The sequence below is a fragment of the Corvus hawaiiensis genome, chromosome 13 (genome assembly GCF_020740725.1).
Source record: "Corvus hawaiiensis isolate bCorHaw1 chromosome 13, bCorHaw1.pri.cur, whole genome shotgun sequence".
In the NCBI taxonomy this organism is placed as follows: Eukaryota; Metazoa; Chordata; class Aves; order Passeriformes; family Corvidae; genus Corvus; species Corvus hawaiiensis.
The window spans coordinates 16,933,330-16,952,726 of record NC_063225.1 but is presented as its reverse complement, the minus strand read 5'-3'; the positions used below and the strand labels follow the sequence as shown (position 1 = coordinate 16,952,726).

Sequence of the window (19,397 nt, the reverse complement as noted above, 5' to 3'; positions counted from 1 at the left end):
CATACATGAGCATCTGTATATATTCTCTAGCTTGAGAGAACCTGTGGGAACTGTACCGAAGTTGCGAAGACTGATTTCGAAAAAATGCAAAAACAGCTCACGCTTACATTGTATACAAAATAAAAGTATCTGATATTACCATTTCTGTAGAAGGTTGCTAATAGACTGATTGTAATTGTGAAGAGCACACTTTCATGCTTATGAAACAAGTATTTCTCAACAGGAAGACTTTCAAATCTGGAGTTAGTTCTTGCACTGGCAACTGTGCTTTCTTTTTTTATTTCCTGTAGCTGAAACAAGAAAGCAGACTTCTGTGGCCCAGGGCGTTTCTACTCTCAATTGCCACACACTCTTGTGTTTAGTCAATGTTTCTTGTAAAATACTGATTTTCTTTTGTTTAAATTATTTAATTTTTTTAAACCTTGTTGGTTAAAAGAAAAGCATAAAAAAAAAGCCCCAAATCACCACTGTTTATAATCCACTATCCCTTTATCTCCTACCCAACTCCTTTTACACAGGGCTATTTCCTAGACCATTTACTTGTAGTTCCCTTCATAAACCCAAGAAAGAAAGGATCATGTTGAACTAATGATCAACTAAGACTGATGCTTGTCTCCCAAACTCTAACATTTGATCAACAATAATACAAATGTTTGCATGGTTGCCCAGTTAGTAATAATGAAAAAAACCCAAAACCCACCAGCTGAAGATTTTGTCACATCCAGCCTATTCCTGAATTTGTTCTGCAAAAACAAAGCAGTTCTCTGCAGTGCAACATAGCTCAAAAGATGTTTTGGATCTCAAAGAAACAACTGTGGAAATACATTGTGACTTCTAATGTCTTTTGACAGCTGTTGTACTGAGCTCTGCAAACTTACATTGATGCTTTGGGATCGGGGCCATAATGTTTGGTGGTGGTTGGTCTTTACTTCTCCAACATTATCACATTTATCTTTCTAGATTAAATCTGCTGTTTTTCACCAGCACATTTAACTCAATCTTCCCACAAACACATTAGCACATGGTACTTGGAGGTGTCAAAGTCAAAACCAGAGAACAGAACTGTTTATATTTGTTGGCATTATTCTACATTCACCCTGCTTTAGGCTCTCTGATATAGGCCACAAGAATGAAAGTTCAGTGTCTGGAAATTGAGCTGTAAATTCCACACTAATTCATTCGAAAGGAAAGGACACAGGCAACTTAGTTATATGTGTATTGTTATCTTCTTATTCACAGGTGAAATAATTGATAGGTTTTTGGTTGTACATCATTCTGGTCACTGCTAGAGAAATAAATACAAATGGCAAGGGGAATTATAGGATTTGGTAGCATGTGTCAATACATTTTAGAATTTGTGGACACAGCAGCAATACAGGTGATGCTGATGAAAGCTTTTCCTACCACTTCATAATCATTCCAAGCACTTTCGGTTATTGCAGATCTAAAGTACAATACCTACAAAACAGAAAAGATCCCTTACATGTAACGACATTCTGCTGCTTCCGCTTCTCTGACTGAATATAATACTATCATCTTTCCAATCTCTGCAAAAGTGTAAGCAAATGCGTGTAAAGAAGTTTTTTGTGTAAAACAACCTGCTAAATTTATCATATTGATCATTCCAGAAAGACTTAATTTCTTAGGGACGTGCCAGCATAGGAAGGATGTGGACTTGTTCATGCCAGTCCAAAGGAGGGCCACAGAAATGATCAGAGGACTAAAACACCTTTCCTGTGAGGAAAGCTGACATTGTTCAGCCCAGAGAAGAAAAGGCTCCAGGAAGACCTTATTGCTGCCTTTCAGTACAGCAGTAAAGGGGGGTTATTTTGGGCAGGGCCTTTTGTGATAGGACAAGGGGTAATGGTTTTAAACGAAAAGAAGGTAGATTTAGACAAGACATAAGGTAGAAATGTTTACAATGAGGGTGATGAAACACTACAACGGGTTGCCCAGAGAGGCTGTTGGTGCTCCATCCCTGGAAACATTCAAGGTCAGGTTGGACAGGGCTCTGAGCACACTGGATCTAATTGAGTATGTCCCTGCTCATTGCAGGAGGGTTGGACTAGATGACCTTTAAAAATCCCTTGCAAACCTAACTATTCAATGACTCTAAGCTGAAAACATGGAGCTTAAAATGCTGTGGCAGCAGACATATAATGAATTAATAAATACAATGAATTAAAGGAACTACTTGACAGGTTCTCTGTTGAGGTGGTATCCACGTCACCTTGATAAAATCTAGAGGGAAGACGCAATGGGTAAAAGCTGTAAGTCCACTGTGTTCTTTTCTCCCTGGACAGACTGACCTTTTCTTCAGAGCTAGGGGGTGACCCCAACACAGGCCTTTTGTTTCTGACAGAACAGTCATGTTGGCTGACACTCCACATATTGTACTTGGAGTTCCCAAGCTGAACACATGAGCTATCACGACCCGAACTCAGGAGCTAACACTTTCTGGCTGGGGCAACAGCTGACTAATAACATTTTGTGGTTTGGGCACAGAGACAGACTTACACCAAAGTCTCGCTGACAGGTTTCATTTGAGCAGTTTTTGAGTTTACTGCTGGTAAATATACATAAAAAGAACGTGCTGTGGAAAATTTCTGCCAAGTTGCTGTCCACTTGGGTAAAACCAGAGCACTTGCAATAAAACCTGAAGCTGGAGCAGGCAATGTATGCTCCAGTTTGAAAGCACAGTGAATTTTCTCTTTCATCCTTCCAGCCCAGTCATACCACAGGCATTTACTTTAACAAGCAGTTCAATATAAGCATTTAAAACCCTGATTTGCCTCAATAAAAAATTCTGGGATCAAGGCTTCTCATTTAATATTGAGAATGACTCATTGTACCCTTAAATGTTTGACCTGTCAAGGCATTATTTACTATAGATTTGTAACTAGTAAAACTACATAAATACACACATCAGCTATCAAGGTGTTTGCTGTGTAAATGCAGGGAGGGGTCTCAGATTTCCAGTAATTCCCCTTCACCCAGTTTTACATGCTCATCAGGTCTTTATTATTACAGCTTCAGGGATTCCTCACATCCAGGCCCTGATAACAAGAGGATGGGTTAGCAATGAGACCAAAGGGAAGTGGAAGCCAGTGTTCCAACATGCTTCTCTGCTTGGGGCTAATGTTAATTCTAAAGGCTTGGTATCAGTTCCATCACATTTTTAAACAGTATAGCTTTCAGCTAACTAACACCTAGGTACCAGCACGCTCGTGATTCTTCTCCAGAAAGCTCTTCTACAATCTGCCTGCTGGTCACAAATGCATTAAATGACAGGCAGCATTTGGATCTCCTCTGATGCTCTTTTACCATGTTACTGGAGAACTCCAGGTCTAGGAAGGGGACACTGTATGTGCATCATTTGGAAGCTGCTCTCTTCTAATGGTTTGCTAAATCTTCAGCTTAGTTCTAAACACAATTGTTTTCAAGGGTTTAATCAACTGATCAGTATTTGCCACAGGCTCAGTCAAGGCAGCATGCCAGGGATCCTGCTCTGGAAGCACTCATGCATTTTACTTCTTGGGAAGATCTCCAGGTGTCAGAGCTACAGATAAGAGTGACAAGCTTTCAGATGAAGACCTTCCCCTTGGTTATCCATCTGTGTTCATAGGAGGCCAGGATCAACCTGAAATAATTTGCCTTGGTAGTCTGGATATGTTTGCACAATGCCTTTTTACATTACACCTGGCTCATACCAACACAATGAGCTACTTACTTTCATTATCACTAAATAAATACATTACCAAGCTTGAAAGAATGCAGCTGTTAGAGATCAAGGAGGATCCCATAGCACTCCCTTGTTGAGAGCAATAAATTTTGCTCTGCAAAGCACCTGTACTTTTTTAAAGCTCAAACCCCAGAGCCAGCCTGAATCGAGATAGGGAAAAGGGGATGTGCAATGTGAAACCACTACAATTAGGCAACAGCAAACACCATTCACACAGACCTGTGAACTGGAAGGTTGACTATTCATTTTACTTGCCAACTCAGCTCCTTAGCTTGCTTCCACAAAACCTAAAACTTGTCTGCAAAAAGCTACTGTAAGGGTTACGTCACCTTCATCCAAACATCACCTGTTTCCCATAAAAAGCTTACAAAATACCAAGAATATCTGTAAAGGAAAGTACTCATTTTAATGCAAGCAATTAATGAAAATACAGGTGCTAGACAGATAATTTGTGAGTTATGAATGCAATCCGCATTGTAATAAGTGTGTCCCCATTAACAAACGCCTTATAGTTTAATTGGTCCTCAGTATCTAAAAGGTTTGTCACTCAAAAATCTTGAGTGAAGGCTACCATAACACTCTGTGACACGTTTTTCACAAATGGTTATTTGTGATGATGTCAGACAGCATAGTTAACTTCTGAGCCTTTCTGTACATGGGGGAAGATGGTTTATCATACAGCATCTATTGTATGTGGCACTGAACTGGGCTGCTGAAGATCTGGACTCCTTTCTTTACTTGACTGCATACTCACATCAGTTCTTTTGGCTATTAAGTAAGTTAAGTGTACTCGTGTCTGTGTAAGTTTCTTGAAGCAGACCCTGTCTACTCAGTGCTTCTATAGCCCTGAAGGGTTCTCTGCTTTGTAATTGATTCCTCTGCAAGTAACTGCAACAAAAGTAACATGGAGATCTTGCAAAAACAAGCCAAGCCAAGACTTGGAGGGTGGGGTTCTTCTCATCTGTTTTTGAATGACTTCACATACCTGACGGCCAGACCCAGTGATGGACATAGATTCTAAGGCTTTCCGAAGAACGGAAGAAAATTAAGTCAGTTCTGATTTTCTAGATTTTGGACTAGCTAAGTACATGCACCCCTCCCTTCTCTATTAGTCTCATGACAGATCTGTTTAGCTTAAAAAAACAGATAATGCAAAACATAGAAACCATTTGTGTGAACCTATGCTACATGGCTACTAAATAAGAGTTGGCAGGATATAAGGAGATGTAGTTGCATGAGATTGCAGGGATATTGCTGATCCTCCTAAACTGTAACTCAAACTCTCTCACAGAAGTGAACAGTCTAATACCCTAATTTCTACAATTTTATAGTAATAATAAATTGAAGTTGAGTTTCTTTCCAGATTTTGAATTTATGTGACCCTTACATGTTTTTTTGCCATACAAAGTAATTTAAACAAACAACCTTAGCCTACCTTTGCCTAATCTAAGATTCTTATGCACTTAAGTTACTGTAGGAGCCAGATCGTGCATTGGTGTAGAAGTTGGGTCTCTCTCACTGCAAATCATCCTGTATTGCATGGCCCACACTCATACTGAGCAAGCTCCCAGAGCTGGTACAATAGGGGGAAGCAGTCTGTGTTTCAGCTCTGCTTTTTATTGCTTACCAGGCACAGACTGTGAATCTCTCAACACAGATTTATTACATACTGAAGAAACAGGAATGTTGTACTGCTGTTTCCACTGAATGAAACCTGGACACAAAATCGGCACCCCAGAAACAAGCAGATTATACATTTGCATGCCAGAGAGGGGAACTCTGACAAATTCACAGCATGCAAGTGCCTTACCCCACATCTAAGTTTATTTCCTGCACTGTAATTGTTTGGGAGTTTTCAGTCATGGGAATTCTGCTGCTTGTCATTGCAGGCATGAAAGGTATTAAGCAAAGTAATCAACTGAATGAGCTCAGAAATACAGGTTGCTTTATTATGTCAGAATCACATACTGCAGTTCTTACCTCTCCCAGTAACAACAAAGGTTATCTGTGAACATTGCAGGTGAAACACTAAACCTTTTAAAATTTCTTGGACTGAGATCTGATAGGGATGTTCCAGTTTTTACATTTCTTGTTTTAATTTCTTATTCAATTCTTTTGTTTGGTTTGTTGTGGTTTTCTTTTTTTTTACTAGAAGGTGCTATGAGATGAGAAAGAAACCTCACACTAAGCTTCTTAAATTCTTTGTGGATCCAGCTTTCAGCCTGAAAAGAACATTTTATAGGGTTTTGCTGGTCTTTAAAGCTCTATAAGCAGTGTTTCTACCACAATAGACCAAAGTGACAGAAATTTCATAGCCACAGCTCATCTTATGTTAGAAAAGCAAGTCTCGAAACTATCTCTGATATTGTAGGATCATCAAATTTACGATAACTGGCTCCCACCTTTGACCTCATCTGCTACTCAGAAATTCCTGTCTGGCTACTTTCCGTCTGGTTTTCATGCACGTATACAAGACATATTTCCTGTTCAGAAAAACACAGAATGTAACTCTCTCTTCTTTCTGATTAGTCAGAGAGCTGCCTGCATGTTCACAAAATTAAAAAAAAAAAAGTAAAAGTGATGCTACAGCTATTTAGTCTTTAACAAGCTGGTCATCACTTAAAATGCAGCTGTGGTCTTTTTAGTTCACCCCACCATGAGGTTTAGAAATATTTATTCCCTTTGTAATTGTTTCTTTAAGGATTGTCACTCTCTGCAATTCATAAATGCCAGATCAAGTTCCTCTTGCTTCTAGCTTGCCCCTAGGCACTGAAATTTGCTCCTGAAACTTTTGGAGGGGGACTTTCCCATAAATTCAGTTAAGCCCAGGAAGAGTCTAATTTATCCCTTCTCATGTTACCCACGTCAGAGAGCTTGTCCATGTGGCACTGCTCTGACGCCTCTACTCCACATGGTCTTACATTTTGCTGCTGGAGGACCCTGTGGAGGATTCTGCTCCCACTGACTTTCATGCTTTTCGGGAGCTAGTAGTTAGAAAAATTGATTCTCTCACTCTTTACCTTGTCTCATCAGCCCTGGAAATGACTCTTTTGCAGATATTTCAAAAACTGATGAGTTGCTCTTGCATGACATTCCAATGCAGTCATGTGAGTCAGGTTTCACGAGAGTGAAAAATTCTGTCAAAATTCAATGCACACAGCAAAATAAAGAGCACTGCACTGAAGTAATTTGGATGAAATGTAAATAATATTGAACTATTGAAATTAATTGCTTTGATATTTCTTGTTTCAGAACTAGCATTCTGGACCAGAGTCTAATGAAACACACAGTCTAAAAAAATTGAGATTGAACAAAGTGTATCAATATATATATACAAATATTCTTCATCCTCTTCTCTCTCTGTCCCAGATACATAGATATAAATGCATCTTCAAATTATAGAGTATCACAAACATATGGAGAAAAACATATTGCCACTTCAACTACCTGTCAGCACATGCAGGCATACAGTGTCAACTCTCTGTTCAGCAGTGTTTCAGACATCCTCCTTGAAACATCACACTTGCTTTTCAACTGGTCCATGAGTATGTTTCTTTGCTTCATTAGATTGCTCTGACATCTAAATCTTGAACTAATCTGGAGCACAAATTGCCTCTGAGTTACTCAATCCTGATTAGGTTTTCTTAGCATGATTACAACAGCAGCTCAGGAACCAAAATGCCAAAGCATATGGAAGACTTACTTTTAGGGAAGGAAGTTACTAGACCAGAATGGCAAACATTTCTGGTTGCATTCCTGGACATGAAGCTACTCTGCTGCTGAACACTGGGGATACATTAAACACAACATGAGTTGAAAAAGTCCTGTTTTAAAGCTGAAAAAATTGCAGGGGCAAATTCTGGTAGATTTAAAATAAAACCTTTAAAATCTATCATAACATGCAACTTTCTGCATCTTCTTCAGGGGAAAGGCAAGAATGGAGAACACTTCAAGTTTTGTTCAATTTATCTCTGTGTTTTAAGCCTTTTTAACTGCATTGATAGAGAAGCTGTAAAAAGGCATAATTTCTTCTGGGAACATGTGCTTGCGTCATGTTGACACCAGCAGATGTAAATAGCCATGAGCTGTATCAATAGCTATTTTCAGAGTGGATAGAGTCAGGCACAGTGGTATTAATTCATGAGAGCAGGAAAGGGAGGCAGCATAATCAGCTTAAATGAAACATGAGAAATCTTCCATGTAGGAAAGACTGGACAATGTCTTGTAAGGAAAAGCTAACCCATGCAGTTTCTCCAAGTGAGGTAAGGTCAACAACTCCATCTGGAATCCCAGCTCTCTGACATCACCAGCTGCTGAAGTCACAGTGAGTTGAGAGAAATGAAAATTCTGGCAATTTGATGACATCACTGAGTAAGACTTCCTCTTGTGACTCACTTTCCTGAGAGGATATAGAGGGTTCATGTCCTTTTAAAAGGAAGAATGCTACCTTATTATTCATGTTCTAGATTTTTGTTTTCTCCCTTGAGAGCTGGCTTGATGTCTACCCCTGTATGTCCAGTATGACATCTACCCCTGCTTGATGTCATACTGAAACAAACTCCCAAGCAGAGGTGCAGTAGTAGAAAGTCGGTATAAAGTTAATATAAAGGCTGAAACTTCAAGAGGAGACCTTGAGCTCCTTCCTCACATTTCCCCTACTTTCTGTTTTCCTTTACCCTGATGATGGCTCTCTATCTTCTAGTCAGAACTTGAGAGCACACAGAAGGAAAGGTCCTGAAAGGTGAAAGTAAACTGAATGTGCATGACTTGAGGCTCAGCTATAGTTTCTGAAGAGTTTCTATGTCATAATTATACTCCATTGCTTGTTGTACAGTGATACCTACACATGCCAATTCAGAAATCAAAATCCTGCACTATGGTTGGTACTACTTCAGCATCTGCAAGTGAGTTTTTGCTCCACAAACTGGTTTAGTTCAAAATGAAAGAATCAAGCAGAGGTCTAGTGATAGTAGCATGCAAACACTAGCACTCTCATGCTATTCTGAACTCAAATGCCCAAAACCAAAAGCCACTTGTGCACTCCAAGAATGGCCAGGAAACAGGTGTGAACTGAGAATATCTGCAATGGTCCAGAGAAAGCAGCTCAGTATGTACCCACAACGGAGAATCAGAAAAAAATCATATAAGACCCAAACAATTATTATTCTGATACTCTTTACAGACAATTTTACAGGACATTGTCTTTATTTAAGTAACACATCCTGCTTTCCCATGTTTCCTTCCCTATTATTGTTTACTGTCTACATATTACAGAGGTCAGTGTCTTGATGCTATTTATGCTGATCAATAAATTACAGGAGGTTCCTCTCTAATGACTCATAGTGTACACAGTAACAGTGTTATGCCACACTTCAGAAATATACAGAGTCACCGAAAAAACCTCTAAGAGTCAAAACTGACTGTGAGGCTGGAAGTTGATCCACATCATCCTGTGGCTTACATACTACCCTAACCTATTTGGCTGTACCAAGGGTTCCTTTCACAGAAGCAAAGAAAAAGCAGAATAGCACATATCATCATCTGGCTGAAGTTACAGTTTAGTCATGGAAATCAGAAGCATTATTCTAGTCTATTCTAGTACTCAGCACAGAATATTCTATTCTCTACCGTATTCTGCAGTAGAGGTGTAGCAAAGCTCAGCTCTAACCCCTCACAGCTGAGCTCAGGGAACCTTCTCTTACTTGCACATTCAGCCATAACCTTGAAAGATATACTGAGGAGGCCAATCAAAATGTTCCCCACCCAGGGCAGGAAAAAGAAAACTCCTAATTACAAACCATTTCCCAACCCTTTCCTCAGGGTCTACTTCCAAACCCCATATTCAAATATAAGAGACGCCAATTCAGAGTGCAAAGCACTGAATTCCCTTGTCTGCCCTTCCTGCCTAAGGAGCAGGAAGGAAAGGGCAACACCCTTCTCCTGATAACCTCAGCCCCCAGAGGCTGCTTGTTTGCCCAACACCTTTAGCTTGGCTGTAATGTGGCCCAGAGCATGCCAAGCCTTCACTGTACAGACCCTGGCCCACATCCTGAGCATCAAAACAAACACATGAACAGCACCTAGGAGTTTTTGCTTAATTATTCAGCTGTGCAGACACAGGATCCTTACAAGCAAACTACTTAATACTCTTTTCTAAAAACACAACTAGAGATGCTTCCTCTAGAAAATCAACATTCTTGTCTCAAACTGGAATTTAATACAGTAATTTTTATTTTTTGAACAAATTTGTGTGGTCAAGCTACAGTTTTGAAAGGAAACCTAATCCATATAAAGCTAGGAAAAATGTGAAATATAACCCAATAATGTCTTCCAAAGCAAAAGCTAGATCAAAAGAGATCTTCCAGGACAGAAGGAGCAGCTCAATTGAAGCAGCTCAATTTGATTCACTATGTACAAACTAAACAAGAAATCCCTGGAAGAGAACTTGGGAGACTTGCTCTGTTGGCTCCAGTTTCAGATGGCTAGGCATGCCTCCTGCTTTATTGACATTTCATATACAATAATGCATTTGAGAAGAAAATGAAACTGTACCTGATGAAAAAAAGGAAGAAGTGAGAGAATTGCTTAGTGAAAAGAAAGGATGAAAGAGTCCATTTATTTTTTTTACATGCCTATGAAGAAATTCTAGTATCATTACTAGCTTAATTTACAGATAATCTCAACATGGGATCCAAAACAAACCACAAATAAGCAAGCAAAATGTATTACAAGCAAAAGACCTTGAAAACAACTGAACTTCTTACAGCAGAAGTACAGAGATGTCTCTGGAATTTGAGGTTTAATTTATGACTCTATTGCCATGCTAGGAATTGTTGCGTATGCCTCCTGAAAAGAGGAGAGACCTGTTACACCCCATGTGAGAGGATTTAGAAGGACAGCAGATTAGTAATCATTCAAATAGAGACTTGTCATGAACTATGCACAAACAGAATCAGCTCATCCAGCACTGACACACCTTCAGAAAAATCTCTTCCGTGATTCACAGATGAACTATGATGCAACCTTCACTACTCTGCTCCCAGTTGATAATGAGAGTCTCAGGTACCCTACACAAAAAAAAGTCTTGTATCCTGTTCCACTGTTATTCTTTTGATTCACCATGGTTTATAATGGTAGTCTTGGAGCAGCCTGAGGGCCCAAGAATAGCCTCTTACAAACGATGCTCTATCACAGACTTTCTAGGATTTACAAGAATTTTGTCTTGTTTATCTGAGGAAATCAATTGGAATGAAAAGAGTAGTGCCCTGCATAGATATTCAAATAACTCAAATATCTTATCCTAGGATCTGGAGGACAGGAAAAGTATCAGTCCAGTGAAGATCCACAGGAGGCTAAGCAAGCATGGAGAACTGTCAGCAAGGGGGCTAATAATTTTTCATTGTGCAGTTTCACCCAACAGTTTTCACTTGAGATTCTTTTTCCAAGGAAATCTGAGTACACATACCTGCTGTAAGTACCAGCAATTCAAGTTGCGCATATGATTTCCAAAAGCTTGCCTGTTTATCCTTCTTAAATTCCATAATACAGAATTGATGTGGTATGAAGTGGACTTTCCTGATAGCATTTTAAATTCTCTTTGATGCAGAGACTATCTTGCTGATTATATCTGAAAGACATCTTGTAATTTCTCTAAGCCAAATAATTGCATTTTTTATTCATCCATTTGTTTACTGGATTTTGATCTATGCAAGGAGTAATTGAACAAGTGAACAGAGTAAACAAAAGAATATGACTGTCCTGATTTAAAGACCCCACTGTGTTCAGCAAATTTGCCTTATCTTTCTTCACCTGTTTAGCATTTTAATAAATTGTTAACAATTGGTGTTCTACCTGTAGGCCTAAATCAAGGCTCTGGAAAGAAATATTTGGGGATCCATTTCAGGTCCATCTGTGTCCATGTCTTGAGATGTCTCACAGATGTTAGGTATGACCTTCTAGGTTCCCCTCTTTCCTTGGTGAGAGACCTCTGAGGCTGGTGCTGTGCATGTACAGCATCCAGGTCACCACACAGAGAATGGACACCACCACTACCACCACTCACACCTCACTGCAGAGCTGTGCCCTTCTAACCAGCTCCCTCACTTCTGTAGGGTGATTCAATTCCTGGTCGGGCAACAATGCTGTTTAGCTGGGTAATTTTTCTGCCTCCAGCTGGTAACCTTATGCCAATACTATCCACTCCTCTTTCCTTGTGATGTTTACCATCTGCCATTGCTTGGAGAAATAAACCACACTTGCCACAGGCTGAGGAAAACAGATCCTAAATCACTATTCCCGACTGGTAACCGTTGAAGATGTTGCCTACCATGGAACAGTATGTACCAGTGCACACAGCACCAAATCTCAACCACTGAAAATGGCGAAAAAAGGATATCTTGTTATCATTTTCTTTGAATTTGATGTCAGAACTCAGAAAAGGGCTTTCTTCCTAAGAGAAGAAAATCAAGTGGCTTGCGTGACAACAGATCCTAACTCCATGCTGCCCTTCCTCAAAAAATACACTCCCAAGTTTACAACACACTGGATACTGTTGCACTCAGCTCACTCTGGTAACTCATTCCGGTCTTGCTTGGGCCAATATACGAGGAAGGATGTTAGGGGGCTGAACCAACACACAGCCAACAGTCTGCTGTTATCAGGAACACACACTTCAGCCTATCACCCAAGCCCTCACCTCCCAGGACAAGGGAAAAGTGCCTTGTCAAATTGCCACTTACTAAGGAGAGTAGTATAAAGTGTCCAACAGCAGTGAAGATTCAGTTCCCAGAGGTCACAGCTCTGGGGGTTTTTGTTTCGTTTAGGTTTGTTGTTTAATAACAGGTAGGCACAGTCTCTCTGAATATAGAGCACATCTCTGTGAGAATGGTTATAGTGGAAGGTGATGAGTGAGATGGGACAGCTTTCTCTTCAGGTCATCGGACATTTGGTTTTTAATTAACTATTTGTTAAGAAAGCTATTTTCTACTATGACTTCACACAACTTCAATCAGTAATAAAATCTTTCACTTGCCTTTAACAAACTGACTTCAGCATTATAAGGAATTTAAACAGCTCACAAAGAATGTAGTAAATCTCTTGTCCCTTCTCTGTTTGAGGCAACAGTCCTTTAATTGCTTAGCAGAACGACGCTAGAGATCTTTTAAAAAATGCAGGAATTTCAGGCTCAAGCTACAGCTTCATGTGTAACTAAGAATGGAAAATTCAGTTCTACTGTCTAGGAATTTTTCCAAAAGTGTAATTTTTACAGTGGGAAATAAAACTTCCTTTGAAATAATACAAGCACATGACAATTTTAATCAAGAGTCCAGTAAAATGAAATTTCATAGTCTAACTTTTCGCAGTACAAAGATAATCTTGAACATCACTGGTTTAATTTGCTTCTAATTAAACAGATTGTAGGCTCACAGCAGCAAGATCATGGGGTTGCTCACTCCAGAGACTTCCCCAGGAAATCCCTGACCATGGGATAAATTTCTGGTAACAAATAGTGTCATCAGCAGACTAGATTTTTAGAGTTTACTTTTGGCAATGGTGGGGGCTGTCCAGAAAACAAGCAAAGTGCAAGAGCTGGCAGCAGGCTGGTTGAACCCAGCAGAAGGACTTGGCAGGGGCACATACTGTCTGTTGCCAGGAAAGAGGATCCAATTTCACAGGTCTTTGCAATAAGACCCGTGACAGTCCAGTTGTATGAACACACCCTGAAAAAGACTTAGGGGCAGCCAACTTCTACCCAGATATTAAAAGAAGAGTTTTGACTACAAAAAGCTCAAGCAAACAACTTCTTTTCTTTTCTTTTTTTCCTCCCCTATATCAGAGAGAGCTTTTGCAATAAAGTGACCTTTAGGAGCTGGATTCATGGGTATCTAAGCAATCCTATATTCATCCAAAACAACTTCTGCCTCTCCTTCACTGATAAGAACCAAGGTGTGGGGTAGGCAAGACTGATTTAAACTAAATACTGAGTCTTTTTCACAAGGACATCTCACAGCAAAGCTTGTTTGGACTGCACATTCATAAGCAAACTAGACAAACACACAAACCTTAGCTAACAGCTTAAAACTTACATATCAAAATAAGATGAAGCTGGAGGTAAAAAACCCTACGCATTTACATTCCAGACTAAGAGATGCACTGCCTTGCATGGCTTTGTTAAAAGGTATGAGTGTTCGATCTGTATATACAAAATTTCTAAAAATAAAATAGGAGGCACAGGAGAAGTCTTTACAAACTTGTGAGAAAAACATGTGGCTGAAGCCTCCCCCTTTCAGCCCTTTCTCACAGTTACACTTTCAAATTGAAACTCACCTTTACACTTTGACAACCTGCCTATGAAACACTGCCCTGCTTGTCACTTGCAGTGATTGGTAAGTGGCACAATGCATCCTGCTTGGCAGACCTGTGGGAGAAGGGAGATCATTTTACTCAGAAGACTGGACACACTTATTTCATATACAGCATTCTCTGAAGCTGTTTTGGAGATAGGAGAAAAAACTTCACCTCTATGTGCAACTGTTCACCCTCCAGGTAGATATCTGATAGGCAAAAACTGCTCAAACAGTGGATAGAAGGAATATAGTGCAGGGTTTACAGGGCTGCAGAGCAGTAGTTTGGTTCTGCCTGGCTCTTGTTCAATAGGCATAGGCTTGTAGTGCTCTAGGTTGTAATTAGGGGACACTCACACAAGAAAGGAAAGTAGAAGCTTGACAGAATTTGATTTCAAGAGTGTCCCACGGAAAACACTTTATAAACAACAAGACTCAGTGTAGAAAGGTACTTAGTATTGACTCCAGAACGATTTTTTTCTCCCCTCATCACATTCCAAGGTAACCCTGAGCAAGGGGGGACAATGCAAACTAGAAGATCCCAATCAGTCCAAATCATTTGGAGAGACTTCAGTAGCAGAGGCTGTGCAGGAACACTCTCCTCTGAGATCTGTGTAACATTAAATTTTTAACCTGTCAAAGCCCACCACCCACAGAAGGCCCAAAGCAGTGAAACAGCTTAAACAAGCACATCAGCAGCAGGCAGAACTCCAGAACACTATGACAAAGAAGGAAGCAGGCAAGAAAATCAGCAAAAAACGTACATGACATCGACTCAGATTTTTAGACTTCTAAATCCTCAGACAAACAGATAAATGTAGTTTGGGGTGAACTTCTGTTCAGAGGTGAGCTCACATGCATGCTTTTCCTGTGCAAAACCTGTGTTGTTCAGTCAATCTGATCTCACCAGGGAAGCCCAAAGGCTTATGCTGCAGAGCAGAGGATATGGAACTACTACAACTCCCATTTCCCTAGACTTCTGCAGGATGGGATCTCCAGGCCCATGAACATCCCTAGCATGGCAAAGCACCTAAGCACAGAAAACCTCAGCTGGCTGGGCAGAGAACACAGCAACCCCTCAGTCTCTCAGACACCACAGCTCTAAGGGGAAGCTGGCTGGACTCCACTCTAATGTCACAGGCAGAACACCACCATAACATCAGTGTTTCCTTTTCGTGATTCTAAAACTGATTTTGAATTTGCTAGTACATACATTGAGAATCACAGAGTGGTAGGAGTGGTTATTGCACCACCACTGTTAAGCAAAGTAAAATCATGAGATATCCACCCAGTGAAATTACCCCTTACCTCCCCCTTAAAAAAGCCTGTTCCAATGCCTGCTGAAATCTGCCAAAGTTTTTGCTGTGGCTTTGAAGGTTCCTTCAGCATTTCAAAGCTTCCCAGGAAACTTACTAAATTATATAAGAAATTATATTGTATTAGAAATTACTTAACAGAAATGGAAGCTTACAATAAGCTCCAAAACTCAAATCCAATTTTTAGAAAAAACTCAGTGCTGGGAAACATTAAGAATGAAGGAATTGCTCTGGGTCTATTTTAATTAGAACATGTGGCAAAGGAGAAAAGAGGTGAAGAAAAGGTAGCTGTGCTTGGCTGAGTTTTGGGGTGGGTTTAGGTTCACGCCTGGTTGCAGCACTTCTCTATTCTCTCCTCAAAAAAGTAAATGAATGTATCAATCCTAGGTCAGCATTTCTGACAGAAATCACAGCTGACATATAGTACTGGCGGTGCTTCCATGGAACAATACACAGCAAAAATGCCATCTCCACCCACAAAGGCTGCCAGTGCAAGCTGCTGCTCTGAATTCAAACCAGAGACACTATTTATTTGGGATGAAGATGCTGCTGAGGTTAATGCTTTCGTAAAACTTCATTTTATTTGGAGTATGACATTCCATGAATTGTATGATTTTAGTGGTATGAATGCCTTAATGGGAGAAAATGTTAGATCAGTAGTGAAAGTGCACTCCAAAACCAGTTTTGATACAATAACAATGGAAGGTAATAAGAGAACAAGAGATGTCTTGAGTTTTTTTCTTCTAGATTACTTATCTTCTGTGTTCAGAATGCTACTTATTTTTAAATTATGTAACTAATGTGTACTAATTAAGGAGGCACCTTCCTCAGTAGGAGCCTGCCAAATGAATTGAACTATTGCTCCTCAACAGATTAACATCTTTTAAGAGAGTTGAGATTTTTTGGGAGCCATGGCCAGGCAGTTACAGGTTATTATGTGTTGCTACAGGGACCATAATCAAACAGCAACGAGTTTGTTTCTCTGAGAATTTCTGCTGTGGTACAAATCCAGCACTGCTCCCTCCTGAAGAATGTTTCCACTCTGGAAGTCTGGGGACAGTGCAGGTCAGCACCCCTGCAGCATTTGCAGCAAGTGATAAGAAACTGCTCTGGTCTAGAAGTCACAGAACAAGTCACAGCACAGAGGCAAATGTCTTCCACACAGCAATTCCAAGCAGAGACCTGAACTGTTTTGCTGGTGCACTGGGTAAGGGTTCGTGAAAGAAAAGAACAATAAATATTTCATTTTCTCATGATAAACTATACAGCAAAATACAGCTCTGCATCTGAGAGATATCTCACTCTCTCATTCTTTTCCTTTTCTCACCTTCTGTATTTTGCCAGTTTGGTGTCTGTTGTGCTCCTTCCTTAGGGGCTTACGTTTGCTCTTCTGTGGGATTCAGCCAGACAGGAGAGCAGCAGCTTTCTCCTCTTGTAGCAGTCTCCTGAAATAACTTTTCTGAGCAATGTGCTGCTTTTTCTTCATGTTCTTTACTCTGTTAAACTACATTAAAAAAATAAAGGATGTCATGTACAGTACACCTTCACAAGTTCACAGTTCATCATGTGCCTACAGGTAGGTCTGGGCTTAGGAAAAACTCTTAGCATGCACTCTTAGTAAGTCAGCTCTGTAGCTCAGGACAGTGTTAACAGCACCTACCACCATGTACAAAAATTGCTGTACAGCATTTTATAAACCAGAAGCCTCCCCTGACCCTGTCAGGCTGATGTATGTGAGCTGTTGGGCCAAACCCGGCCCTGTTCCATGGCAGCCACGGTAGGTGCACAGGCCCCTTGAGGCAGGCTGCTAGGACTTTTTCCCATTTCTTCACAGGGATACCACAAATACTGGGGATAGAGAGGGAAGAGACAGGCCTGCCAGCTCGAAGGGCTCCCTCAAGAACAAGAAAGCATCCTCTCCTCCCACCCCTGGCAGCCATGTAGGGTACCTGCCCTGAGGCGGCCGCCGGTCCCCTCACAGCGCACCCGACATTTTCTCCCGCGGCGTTTGCTCCGCCTCTCCCAAAAGCGAGGGAAACGCCCCGAACCCCCGCAGGCCGGGCTGCAAAAGGGGGGAGGAAATCACAGCCCAGAAAATACTGTTTTGCACCTCAAAGAAGGGTGAAAAGGTCTATGAGGAGGAAAGGTGTCAGACTTGTTTTGACTAAGGCTTGAAAAAGACGTCACGGGAAGGTAACGCTGCTGCCAAGTCCCGCCCTCACTCCGGCAGAAATAGCCGCCCGTTGCCTGAGGTGCCCGGGGGGCTGAGGGTGCCGTGCTGAGAGCAGCCAGGCCGCACTGCCAGAGCCAGCCCTGGGCACTCCTCGCCTCCGTGACTAACCACCAAGGCGTCCCCGTGCCTGTCTGACAGTGGGGGATGACACGACATCTACACAGAAATACCAACGTGCCAAAACCCGCAGAGGAAAGGGCAATGAAAGCGCCATTTTGCTCAGCGACAGGGGGATTGAACTATACATTATCAGCCACAGAACCTTTATAGCGTGTATAGATAGAGCAGACTGTTGTGCTGATGTAAAGATCAGAGCTCAGTGGCAAAAGGAGGTTATGAAATGGCCCCCAAATTTTGACTGCACTCCAGAGATCTCACCGCAGCAGTTTGAAATATTACCAGCCTCATCCAAGGGCCCTGCTTCCATGCTGGCATTCCCCACAGCACAGAGAGCAGGAGAGATGTCCCTCCACTTCAGCAGCTCCAGTATGTAATCCAGCATAATTTACCACAAAAAAAAAAAAAAAAAAAAAAAAGTTGATGGAGCAAAGATAACGAACCTGTGCAAGTAAATGGCTTAAGGACAGCCTCTTCCTTTCTGGTGTCTCTGCCATGACGGCAGCAAGCTTTGGCAGATGGTCAGAGTGGACAGCAGGACAATCATGGTTTAGGAGGCTTTAGTGAAGTGTGTCATTACCTTGCTTTAGTGAGATGAATCAATGCTTGCCTGTCCAAGCCTCCAGTCAAGTAAAACATGCCAGGCCTTGCAAAGAGCAGAGCCCAGAATCCCACTCACCTGAAGTCACCTCTGAGATACTTACCTGCAGGGAAGTATCAGTTGAGGTAAGATGTTGAATACCAGACATAGAAATCACTTTATTCGTTTTGTATAGACTTGATACAGTGGTTATCAGCCTATATTTCTTATCTTTCTCTGCTTTAGACTAATTTACTTGATTGTGTGTTTCCTGTGAGGTAGGATAAATCTCAGTTTAAGGGTCCTGAACTTTCAGAGGCTTTTGGTCAGGCATGGCAGCTCAAAACGTTGTTCTTAAATCACCTGCTTATATCAGAGCAATATGATGACCCACAAGTTTATAATCACCTAATTGACTACCTTAGGAAGAACAGCGACAGCTCCTCAGAATTGGTAGAATAGTCATTGAAGCAATATCAACAATTTATCTGCTGCCTATTCTGCAAATCTGAGGAAAGACTTGTCTAATGTCAGCACCAACAAAAATAAAGCTTTTCTATAGTATATTAGGGTTACTAAAAACTGGTATTTGTGCAGAAGAGAATCACTTTATGGTACCTGCAGAATTATGGAATACAAAACTTCCTGCAAATGAAGGGTAGGCTAGAGTTTTGATACCAAAATACAAGGATTTTTTTCATTATTAAGTACAGTTTTACAGTTGTGCCCAAACATACCCACATAGAATTTACTGACTGAAGTAAGACGTAGTTGTGACTTACAGTGTCTTAAAAAAAAAAAAAAAAAAAAAGGTTGTTAGAGTATTATGCAAAAATAGCAATACACTCATATTTTGAGGCAGGCAGACACCTCTAACTAGATAAGGGCCTATTAGCCTTCCATGTTCTCTTTAAGCATCCTCAAAAGCAGCACCACAGAATGTGTTCAGCCTTGCTCTGTAAACCATACTCGAGTGCTAATGGGTACGACTTTCCCATCACCACAGCATTGCTTCTCAGAGCCTCTGGTCCAGTTTGCCTGGGGAGACAGGTCGGCTCCATTTTTG

The 19,397-nt window shown here is 40.9% G+C and overlaps 1 long non-coding RNA gene across 1 annotated transcript in view; it reads right to left on the bottom strand.

The window, feature by feature from the left end:
- The window catches only part of LOC125332469, a 42,293-nt gene extending 24,759 nt beyond the window's left edge, over positions 1-17,534 (bottom strand). The window contains exons 1-3 of the long non-coding RNA XR_007206504.1: positions 17,351-17,534; positions 16,729-16,905; positions 14,069-14,159 (exon numbers count right to left, since the gene is read on the bottom strand). This is a non-coding gene — a long non-coding RNA (uncharacterized LOC125332469). The remainder of the gene's footprint in view (positions 1-14,068; positions 14,160-16,728; positions 16,906-17,350) is intronic.
- Positions 17,535-19,397: the final 1,863 nt, after the last annotated feature.